This window comes from Sciurus vulgaris (genome assembly GCF_902686455.1).
Source record: "Sciurus vulgaris genome assembly, chromosome: 11".
Classification (NCBI taxonomy): Eukaryota; Metazoa; Chordata; class Mammalia; order Rodentia; family Sciuridae; genus Sciurus; species Sciurus vulgaris.
In genome coordinates this window covers 19,980,959-19,993,613 of record NC_136472.1, presented here as the reverse complement: position 1 = coordinate 19,993,613, position 12,655 = coordinate 19,980,959, and the positions used below count along the sequence as shown (strand labels likewise).

Below are 12,655 nucleotides of genomic sequence, written 5' to 3'. Positions count from 1 at the left end.
CATCAAAAGCCTACCAACAAAGAAAAGTCTGGGACCAGATGGGTTCTCAGCCGAGTTCTACAAAATCTTTAAAGAAGAGCTCACTCCAATACTTCTCAAAGTATTCCATAAAATAGAAGAGGAGGGAACCCTCCCAAACTCATTCTATGAAGCCAATATCACCCTGATCCCTAAACCAGACAAAGACACATCGAGGAAAGAAAATTTCAGACCAATAACCTTAATGAACATCGACACAAAAATTCTCAACAAAATTTTAGCAAATTGCATACAAAAATATATTAAAAAGATAGTGCACCACAATCAAGTGGGTTTTATCCCAGGAATGCAAGGTTGGTTCAACATCCGGAAATCAATAAATGTCATTCACCATATCAACAGACATAAAGTTGAGAATCACATGATTATTTTGATAGATGCAGAAAAAGCATTCGATAAAATACAGCATCCCTTCATGCTCAAAACACTAGAAAAAATTGGGGTAGTGGGATCATTCCTTAACATTGTGAAGGCCATCTACACTAAGCCCATGGTCAATATCATTCTAAATGGTGAAAAACTGAAAGCATTCCCCCTAAAAACTGGAACAAGGCAGGGATGCCCTCTTTCCCCACTTCTATTCAACATTGTTCTTGAGACTCTAGCCAGAGCAATTAGACAAACCAAAGAAATTAAAGGGATACGAATTGGAAAAGAGGAACTCAAACTATACCTGATCGCTGATGACATGGCTATATATTTAGAGGAACCTGGATATTCCAGCAGAAAACTCTAAGATCTCATAAGTGAATTCAGTAAAGTAGCAGGTTACAAGGTCAATGCTCATAAATCCAATGCATTTTTATACCTAAGTGATGAATCTTCAGAAGGAGAAATTAGGAAATTTACCCCATTCACAATAGCATCAAAAAAAAAAAAAAAAACTTGGGAATCAATCTCACAAAAGAGGTGAAAGACCTCTACAATGAGAACCACAGAACACAAAATAAAGAAATTAAAGAAAACCTTAGAAGACGGAAAGATCTCCCATGTTCATGGATAGGAAGAATTAATATTGTCAAAATTGCCATACTACCAAAAGTGCAATATAGATTCAATGCAATTCCAATTAAAATCCCAATGATGTACCTTACAGAAATAGAGCAAGCAATTATGAAATTCATCTGGAAGAATAAGAAACCCAGAATAGCTAAAGCAATCCTCAGTAGAAAGAGTGAAGCAGGGTGTATCACAATACCAGATCTTCAACTCTATTACAAAGAAATAGTAACAAAAACGGCATGGTATTGGTACCAAAATAGACAGGTAGATCAATGGTACAGAATAGAGGACATGGTCACAAAGCCAAATAAATACAATTTTCTCATACTAGACAAAGGTGCCAAAAATATGCAATGGGGAAATGATAGTTTCTTCAACAAATGGTGCTGGGAAAACTGGAAATCCATATGCAACAGAATGAAATTGAACCCCTATCTCTCACCCTGCACAAAACTCAACTCAAAATGGATCAAGGACCTCGGAATCAGACCAGAGACCCTGCATCGTATAGAGGAAAAAGTAGGTCCAAAATCTTCAACTTGTTGACTTAAGATCATATTTCCTTAACAGGACTCCCATAGCACAAGAAATAAAAGGAAAAAATCAACAGCTGGATAGATTCAAACTAAAAAGCTTTCTCTCAGCAAAGGAAACTATCAGTATTGTGAAGAGAGAGCCTGCAGAGTGGGAGAATATCTTTGCCACTCATACTTCAGATAGAGCACTAATATCCCGAATCTATAAAGAACTCAAAAAACCCTACACCAAGAATACAAATAATCCAATCAACAAATGGGCTAAGGAAATGAACAGACACTTCACAGAAGAAGATGTGCAAGCAATCAACAGATATATGAAAAAATGTTCAACATCTCTAGTAATAAGAGAAATGCAAATCAAAACTACCCTAAGATTTCGTCTCACATCAATTAGAATGGCGATTATCAAGAACATAAGCAACAATAGGTGTTGGCGAGGATGTGGGGAAAAAGGTACTCTCATACATTGCAGGTGGGGTTGCAAATTAGTGCAGCCACTCTGGAAAGCGGTGTGGAGATTCCTTATTAAACTTGGAATGGAACCACCATTTGACCCAGCTATCCCACTCTTTGGCCTATACCCAAAGGACTTAAAATCAGCATACTACAGAGATACAGCCACATCAAGGTTCATAGCTGCTCAATTCACTATAGCAAGATTGTGGAACCAACCTAGATGCCCTTCAGTTGATGAATGGATAAAGAAACTGTGGCATATATATATACAATGGAATATTACTCAGCCTTAAAAAATGATAAAATTATGGCATTTCCAGGCAAATGGATGAAATTGGAGGATATCATGCTAAGTGAGATAAGCCAATCTCAAAAAACTAAAGGACGAATGATCTCACTGATAAGCGGATGAGGACATATAAGGGGGGGTAGGAGGGGTTAGTGTTAAGGTTAGTTTTAGGTTTAGGGTTAGGGATAAGGAGGGTGGTAAGAATGGAGGAAGAAAGGACTGTATAAAGGGAAAAGAGGGGTGGGAGGGGAGGGGGGGAAGGGAAAAAACTAACAGAATGAATCAATCAACATTGCCCTATGTAAATTTATGATTTTTAATTAAAAAAATAAAATAAAATAAAATGACATCAGAAAGCAAGGGATGAATTGAGGGTTCAACCTCATATGTATCCAGATATGATATGACTGAATCTCTATGAATATTAAATATGATCATTTCTGATAATTGTAAGAGTAATATGTACTTACATATATATTTGTTAGTTCTTAATTTTGTTAGTTGAAAAGCCGTATGAATTCCATGGTATCTCTCTTTTTTTCTTTTTATAGAACTAATTTGGAAATTAAATCATGAAGTTAGAGAAAATATTCTCTCTCTGAAGATTCTCTTCTTTTCCAGTCACTGTTGTTCTAGGGCCTGACTACTCTACATTCTAAAATCATGTACCTGATTTCCTTAGAGTTTTCTGTGTTTTGTCCTCTGACTATAAATAACCCTCACATATTTAGTCTGACTCCTTCTTTCCCTTAGAGTTCCTTTCTGGCACTTGTGAACATTAACTACAAGTCACATCAATCTTCACTCTGGTTTGATGAGAAAACATTTATTCTATTAGAGCAGTTGAAACTTATGAGTATAGATAAATAAAGGTCAGTCAGTCCATTGTGTTTTATTCTTCACTCTGTAAGGCATTCCCAGTAAGGTAGCAAGTGTCTTTGAACACTCTCAAAGAAATTAATTGATGGTATCAGAAGAACCCATGTCATTTATGACTGGTTTGTCTTTAGAAAGTTCCATCCTTTTAAATAAGAGTCTCCTTTGATATAAAGTTATTCTAAACTATATATTTCTTTTACCTTTGCTAAACTAATCAAAACATTGTGAGTTTTTTAAGAACTGACTATAAATGGAATTGAGATATACAGGGTTTTTCTCTTTTGTTTGGCTTTTTACAAAATTAGTGAATGTGGGGAAAGAGGTACACTCTTACATTGCTGGTGGAGTGCAAATTGGTGCAGCCACATGGGAAAGTAGTATGGAGAATGCTCAGAAAACTTGGAATAGACCCACATTTTGACCCACTCCTCGGTTTATACCCAAAGGACTTAAAATCAGCAAACTACAGTAACACAGCCACATCAATGTTTATAGGAGCTCAGTTCACAATAGCTAGATTGAGGAACCAACCTAGATGCCCTTCAACAGATGAATGGATAAGGAAACCCTGGTATATCTACGCAATGGAATACTATTCAGCCATAAAGAAGAATAATATTATGGCATTTGCAAATGAATAGATGGAATTGGAAAATATCATGCTAAGTGAAATAAGTCAATTCCAAAAAACCAAAGGTCAAATGTTTTCCCTGATAAGTGGAGAATGATATATGGGGGTGGGAGGGTGGGGAGTGAGAGAAGAATGGGGGAACTTTAGATTATGCAAAAGGAAATGAGAGGGAGGGGGTATGAAAAATGGTGGAATGGGACAGATATCATTACCCTATGTACATGTATGATTACACAAATGGTATTAATCTACATTGTGTACAACCATAGCAATGAAATTATGTACCCCATTTGTGTAAAGTGAATCAAAATGCAGACTATAAAAAAATAAAAGATAAAAAATTAGTGTTCAAGACTTGTAGCAAAACTTCTCTAAATCAATTGCAAATAAAATAAAAACAGTGATTATTTTGAAAGCTAAGTAAAAATTGGAAATACAGAGATACAAGCTATTTTCTCAGACTGAGGAGCAGAAATGTAGAAACTGATGTGAGCCCCAAAATGATATGACCTATTTTCTTTCAAGTGAATGATTTTGATGAAATTACCATGGACATTCAGAAAATATAGCACTTGTGTCTAGAGAGTGGACTCAGGGAGAACCCACTACTGCCGTGGAAAGCCCCTTTCTCTATTTATATTGCTATGTCTCCTTTTTTGTTATTTCTCTATGCATCTGTTACATGGGGATTGTATAGATTCACAAATTAGAATTACCATTGAAATTTTCATGTCCAGAATGGGCAGAAGGTCAGGTGAACCCTGGTTCATTAGAGGTGCAGGTCTCAGATTATACCCTGAACTTTAAATATTCATTGATTTCAGTGTAGAAAATGGTACCACATTTTTAGTAACTGTTACCAATTTGATAACAGTTTATTTTTTATACTGCCCCTTATAATTTAATTGAAAAATTCTTACCACTATTCACCATGTCCTACTGCCACAACTGTTTTAAAGTAAATTCACACATAAAGACAGTAATATACTTTATAGAGTCTGCAATGAATTGATTATGTGGTAAACGCATCTAATCTACTCCTATGTAATACAAGCCACATACATAAAAACACACACACACATCACTGTGAGGCTCATAATGCTTTGCATTTTAGAATAATAAATCAAAATCATAGGTATAGAAAAAAATAAAATATTCTAAAATGTACCTAAAATATAGAGTAAAATGAATAGAAGATTATGCAATAAGAAATAGACATCTAGAGAAAGAAAAATGGATTTATGCAATTCAAAGCACCATAAATATGTATGATTATTATTTGTAATTTTAAAAAATGAAAAAACAAAACTGTTAAAGTGAAGTAAAATTAAAAATAAATCCAGGATACCATATACATCTGATGAAAAATTTCAAAGTGACCAGATCTCTCATATAAATACAGCTAAAACTATGAATTCAAACTATCTTTTCACTTAAAGAATAAGTAGAGAGGTTAATATGTATCCAGTTCTTTTTGTTATTGTTGTTATCATATAATTATGCCTCAGCAAACAGTACAAAGTTTTCTGTTTCTATTAAGAAATTACAAATGAAAATCTAAGGTTTAGAGAAATGTATAAATTTCTTGAGATTGCCCTGCTAATAATCAGAAAAAAGTTTTTATTTTTATTAGTTTCTAAATTATATTTTATCATTATTTATTGTGTTGTTTATTATTATTTATAATTATTTGTACACTGGGGTTGAACCCCGGGGTACTTTACCACTAGGCAACATCTCCAGTTCTTTTTATTTTTAACTTTGAGACAAGGTTTCTGTAAGTACTGAGGGTCCTACTAAGTTGTTGACATTGGCCTCAAATTTGCTATCCTCCTGCCTCAGCCTCCCAGGTTACTGGAATTACAGGTATGCCCCAAAGTGCCTGGCAGAACTAAGGTTTTAGACCACTTCTTTTAGTCTTCAGTGTGAGTGAAAATGTCTATACCCTATTTTATCCTTAATTCAAACATTATTGCAAAAGTCCTAAAAGACTAGAAACTTTAGATGAGCAGTACAGTGATTATAATTAGTGCATATTTTAACTTCAAGAAGGGTAATACAATGTAACAGTAGAACTTTTGAAGTTAGACACCTGAATGCAAATTCTATAATTCTATGTCTATGGTGTCTTAACATCTATGTTCCTTTTTTGCCTTTTTTTAGGTTTATTTTTATTTTAATGAGTGCATTAAAGTTTTACATATCAGTGGGGACCATTGTGACATAATCATATGTGCATGAAATACGTCTTGCTGCTTTTCAGTTCCCACTGCTTCTTCCTTTCCTCCTTCTCTCCCTCTTTCCCCATTTCCCTACCTGTACTCTAACTGGTCTTTCTTCTCTGCATTTATTATTTTTTAAATTGTTGTTTTATAAACATACAATGGTGGAATTTACTGATGCATTCACTTATGCTCATAGCATTATTTGGTCAACTTCATTCTGAAGTTCCTCTTTGTTTCAATCATCTCTCCTCGCCCATCAATCCACTGATTCAATTGCTCCATTGATCTCCCTTCTATTTTCATGGGATTCCCCCGTTTTCATCTTAATTTGCTATAACTTCCACATATGAAGGAAAACATTTGACTCTTGACTTTTTTGAGTCTACCTTATTTCACTTAGAATGATGTTCTCCATTTCCACCCATTTACCCACAAAAGCCATATCACAAGTACACACTTCTTAATGAGTGAGAAAAACTCCCCTGTACATATTTACCTATTTCCTTTATCTTTTAAGAATTGAAAGTAAACAGATTCCTAAATAAATAATCCTTCAATAAAAAAGAAAATCTCAAGAGAATTAAAAAAAAATGAATAAAAATGATGATGTAACAGATCAACACTGGTGGAGTATTGCTGAAACACGGCTGACTAGGAAATGTAGGGCACTAAACACGTGTAAGAAATAATAAAAGTCTGAAATGTATAATCTTTGGATAGTTTTGAGAAGAATTAGACAGTAAAGAAAAAAGAATCAGTACATTTCAAGAAAAGTCAGTAGAAAAAATACAAATTGAATACCAAGGACAAAAAGTCTTTAAAACTAAGCCACGATCCAATGTAGAACACGTCGGAATCAAAACTCTAACCTCGATAAAAATGGAGTTTCAGAAAAAGTGGAGAGGGGAACATATACCAGGTGCTCCAGGAAGAAATATGACATATGTCACTAAAGTGAACAATTGTGTATAGATAAAAACTTTGTGTAATAAAATTGAGTACAGTCAACACAACAATTAATGAAGTACTACTTAGAAAACATATGTTGCCAAAAAAAATATGACGATAGAACATAGCACATAAAAGGGTAACTGGAATCCCACTAGAGTGAGTCTTACATCACATAGAAAGTAGTGTATTTAATCAAAGATAAGAGGTGATTACTTTATATAACTACCACACTTAATTATGTTTCTTCTTTGTTATAATATTTTATCATAATCCCTGACTATATTAGTGGAAGAACAATAAGAACAAGTAAATCTTTAAACCCAGTAGGAAAGGAAGAATTAAATATAAAAATAAAAACCACTATTCAATCGTTCAATAGAATGAAAAGAACAGATGGGAGAGAAAAAAAGAAAGAAAGAAAGAAAGAAAGAAAGAAAGAAAGAAAGAAAGAAAGAAAGAAAGAAAGAGAAAGAAAGAAAGAAAGAGAAAGAAAGAAAGAAAGAAAGAAAGAAAGAAAGAAAGAAAGAAAGAAAGAAAGAAAGAAAGAAAGAAAGAAAGAGGGAGGAAGGAAGGAAGGATGGAAGGAAGGAAGGAAGGAAGGAAAGAAAAAAATAATAGTAAACTCAGATTAAAAAATCTTAATAATAATAATGTTACTGCAAATGTGCACTTTATAATCAGAAATTGTCCCATTCAATGAAACATTTTTTCAGCAAATAAAGCTAGTGCATTACTGCTACACTAACCTGATACATCTCAAAGCTAGGCACAAACCATTCAACACGGATGTTTAATATTTATGAATTTCTACAACAGCCAAAATGAATATAAAGTGATAAAAATCAGAATACTGGGTGGATTTGAGATGTTTTTACTGGAAAAGAGCAAAAATGAACTCCCTGAGTTATTGGGAATATTTTGCATCCTAAATTTTTTAATAGTTACTTGAAAATATTAAAGTAGCAAAACTAACCAAATCATATATTTCTGAGGTCTGCATTTCATTTTACAAAAATTTAATCTCAATAAAATTGTATTTTGAAAACTCACCATACATAATCTCCATGGGAAAAATGTATGCTTAATATATGAATGGGAAACATTTTTCAAAACCAATGAATCAGTGTCAGGACATAAGTATTAACTGAGATTCATGCTGTATTCAGATCTCCTTATTTTTTAACTCTTGCTCTTTCCCTCTCCAGAATCCTGTCTGAGATAACATGTTGATTTAGTCTTCACCTTTCCTTCAACATATCTTGACAGGGAAAATTGCCATACTTTGTTTTTGAAGACCACAGCAATTTTCAGGAATGCAAGCCAGATAATGTGGATGGCATCCTACAACAGCCTGGGATTATGGATGTGGGGAGAAATGTAAAAGATACAAACTCACTTTCATCACATCAGTGGGTGTGTGCTATCAGTGTGATTCACACCTACCAGGAGCCTTGCCCACTTGGTGAGGCACCATGACCACCTTCCCCTCTGTAGCCATTCCTCCTCCATTCCGTACTCTCTTGTTTGAAGGAGGTCACCATGCATACATAGTCTACAAGAAGAGGCATGTGTGTCCTCTAAACCTTCCAGGGCACCTTCTCTCTAAATACTTCAAATTTACATTCATACAAGTCTGTCTTCTCTATTTACTTAGTTATGTTTTTAATTATAACATTGTGGACTCTTGGATGCACATGTTTTACTCCAGGTTATATTTCAGTACTGTTTCCTTCTGTTGCTGCTACATTTTCACAGCTTTGACCCCTCTAGGCTCTTTGAGTTGACCCATGTCCCCTTCCCTCATGGCCATCACTGTGGGCCTGTGTGTTTCAGCACATCCTCACTCTCTACCACTGTAACATGCTCTAGTTCCTCTGTGAGCCCAGGTCTGGAAGCAGATACTCTTTCAAGAAGGCTGGGTCATTTTATTGAACAATAGTATTGGAAAGAAAGATCCAGGTCCCACATGGGTTTTGTTTTGGATTTTGGTTTTTCCTAGCCAAAAGTCTCACATCACACAAACTTGTAGGTTTAATTACAAAAATAGGCCACCCATTTACCTCGTAAATTGAAGAGTCATTCATTTTTCTTTTAATTTTTTTTTTTTTTTTTTTTTTTTGAAGAGTAGTTCTTTATCACATCTGACTTGTCTTTCTCCTGAGAGGGAAGGGACACTTGAGAGAACTTCTTTCCAGGACTCCTATGGTTTGAGTCATTCATATGGAATACACCTCCAGGGAATGGAAAGGTGAGGCAAGTCCTAGTGAAAATCCTGTGTGTGGGCAGATTTCAGAAAGTGCTGAATGATTCTGGAACAACTCAGTCTGCCTTCTTGCATGCAGATGGAAACATGAGCTTCTTGTTGAGAACAAAGACATCCTGATTCCAGAATAAACAGGCATTGATTTGGAAACACTTTTCAAATTCTCACTTGAGTTAGTGACTTCTAAATTACTTTGGAATGTGGGCAAGTGAACGGTCTACCTTGCATAATTTTGCCCAAGTTGGTATTCACTTACTTGTATTAAAACTTGCAGAAAATGAATCAGATTAACATCACAGCCAGTTTCTAACCTATCAGGCCCTTGTTGCAGGACAGGACCTTTAGGGTTTTTTCTAGGAGTGCTTTACAATATAAATACAACTACAAACAAACAGAAAACAGGCAAAGAAGATCCAGATGGAAATGAGAACTATTAGTTATGGTTGTTGATAGATGGAGCTTTAACAGATATATGGAAATAATGTCTATTTTGGGTGTTCTAGGTAATGCTGTTGGCGATGATGTTCCTATTGTTATAGTTGGATGCAGAATCTCTTTCCCTCAGTTACAACTAAGTATAGACTAGTGTGCAACACTATTGATTTATATCTTTAAAAGTCTGTTGAGCTGGGGTTGTGGTTCAGTGGTAGAGCACTTGCCTATCATGTGTGAGGCACTGGGTTTGATTCTCAGCACCATATATAAATAAATGAAAAAAAATAAAGTCTATCAACATCTAAAATAAAAAAAAAGAAATCTCTTATTTCTATGGTGCTTCTTCATGACAACATACACTATTCTTATATCTACAAAATAATTTTAAAAATGTATATATACATAATGCTATACAACTGTTTCAGCATGTTAATCTGTCTAAATGTACCAATGCATACAGATATGGATCAACACATGATGACATATTTTTCAAGTATTGCCAGAATGCATACTAATTTTAAAGTAGGTCTTCCTCACACTTCAAATGTCAAGAAAGGAATATTCTCTCAGAAGCTATAAATATGATTATAATCCAAATACAATACATTTCTGTAAGTATTTATATGTGTGTCACATGTATTTTTCCTATTAACAAATATTTTACCACTCTGAGAATACAGTACTGAAATCATAAATTTCATTTTACAACATATTTTAGAAACAAGTGTGTCTAATATATAATATACACTTAGTTCATGTTTGTGTAAAAAATGTAATATTTGATTCATTCATTGACATTTTGATGAGTTAAAATCGCTTCCTATGTTTTGCTGCCACTGAAAGGACTCCACATGTCTGTATGCCTGAGTGGCTGTGTCTGGAGAGGAAGCTCTGGATCAGGGTCTAGATGCAGTTGTGAGAATCAGGCTTTGAGATCACATTCTGAGCTTGCAAGTACTTGGACTCCCATCAAAGATAGGTGAAACTGTTTCTCACACATTGATCAGCACCATCTGTTAAGAGTCAGTTACCAAAACAAATGCTTTAACCATCCCATAGAGGAGCACAAGACATTCTATTGGAATTGGAATTGGAATATATTAACCTGGGAATGAAATTGAGCATCCATTCTTATGCTTTATATTTTGAATAAAAAAGAAAAAAAACTCTTAAAATTGAATCTTTGCCCTCTGTTGTGTCCTGTTTTTTTTTCTCTTTTTGTTTTTTTAATGACCTATGAAATCCATTTGTATTTGAAGAATTGATGCTTTAATATGGCACATAAGTTACAAATATATTTTATCATTTTTACAAATATCTTTAGCTTGAAAGTATGTTATGTTAGAAGGAAAATAAAAAGGTTTTTTAAACATTTTGCAAATTAAACTGAATATTAATTTCCTTTTTGTGTCTATATGCTCTTCCCTGAAGTTAGGGTATAGAATATGGGAGAGTTACATTTAGTAAGAATTTCTTTGAGAGTTTATGACTAAAGCAACCAGAGATCATTTTATTTTCTTCCTCTATTTCTTCTCCTCTTCCCCCAACCTCTTTCTTCATCCCCTTCTCTCTCTCTCTCTCTCTCTCTCTCTCTCTCTCTCTCTCTTTCTATTTCATGGTACTGAGGATTGAACCTAGAGGCAATCTAACCTGGAACTACATTCCCAGGCCATTTGTTTTGTGTTTTTTGATTTTTTTTTTTTTTTTTTTTTTTGAGGAAGTAGGGCTTTATTCTGCAACATGGAGGAAACATGCTTTGACCACCTGCCACAGACATAAACAGTTATAACTCAGGTACTGGTCAGCAATGTTCCTTGTGGACCGCATGCAGGGCTCTAAAAACTGTTTGGACTTTGAGACAGAATCTCACTAAATTGTTCAGAAAGATTTGGAAATTGAGATCCTCCTGTCTCAGCCAAGTTGCTGGGATTATAGGCCATTGGTACTATACCCAGAACAGAGATTATTGTTTGATTCCCTGGTGCTGCCTGTACCTGAAATTTTAAGGGTTATTTGATTTACGGTGATTGTTCTCCTTCTTCTTCCTTGGTATTAATCCCAGGGTCTCCTTAGGTCTTACAGAAACTTTCTGAAGGACTCAGAAAAATAACAAAAGGGAAAGAATTTAATTTTAAGTAACAAGTATGATTTAAAAGATGAAACCACAGTGTAATAGAGGCTGAATTTACAATTGAAAAGAACTACATAAATTGTGAGGTAAGTTTTATTCAAGGCAAGAGATAAAAATGTCCTATACTGGATCACATTGAACAGTTGGCTCTACACAAGTGTAATTTTATGTCCATTATTTCTGTCTCCCTCTCTTTCTGTGTGTGTTTAAGTTCTATTAAAAAAAACATTATCACCTTTTTTCTATAAATAGGATATCTATGAAAATATAAAATTTTGTAGGACACCTATAAATTTGCTCAAAATTATTATAGGTGTCTTATATGTGTAGGGCAAAGAGATACTGGGTTAAGGATGGCAATCTCAAATGTTTAAAAAATTCAAAATGGGATCTCCAAAATATTGTGTAAGATTGCTTGAATGCTACTACTGGGGTCCAGCAAGGTTGAAGCCCATTGCAGCCAATCCAGCATAAGTGTTCTCTCTGTTGCAAAGCACGACCCTGACACTTACAACTCCATGCTACAGACTGAGGAAACACATTCAGCTTGGAGGGTTATCTGCTCATACCAAATCCACTAAAGCAATATTTACTTTGTTTGGAGAAGCACTTACTTTTTCATTATTTCCCTGTTTCATTCATTTCATATGCAATCTGGTGAATGCATTAAATGAATTCTAGAAATTCAATTATATTCAGAAAATTTCACAGGATTGTGAATGATAACCCACTGGAAAGTTACAGATGAATGACTGAGAAAATATATTTGAACTACAAATTTAGTTATTTTACATTTTCTTCTTTCCTCCAATGCA

The 12,655-nt window shown here is 34.4% G+C and overlaps 1 protein-coding gene across 1 annotated transcript in view; it reads left to right on the top strand.

The window, feature by feature from the left end:
* LOC306639724 (uncharacterized protein) overlaps positions 1–12,655 on the top strand; it is a gene marked incomplete at both ends in the record, with an annotated part of 34,124 nt that overhangs the window by 20,491 nt on the left and 978 nt on the right.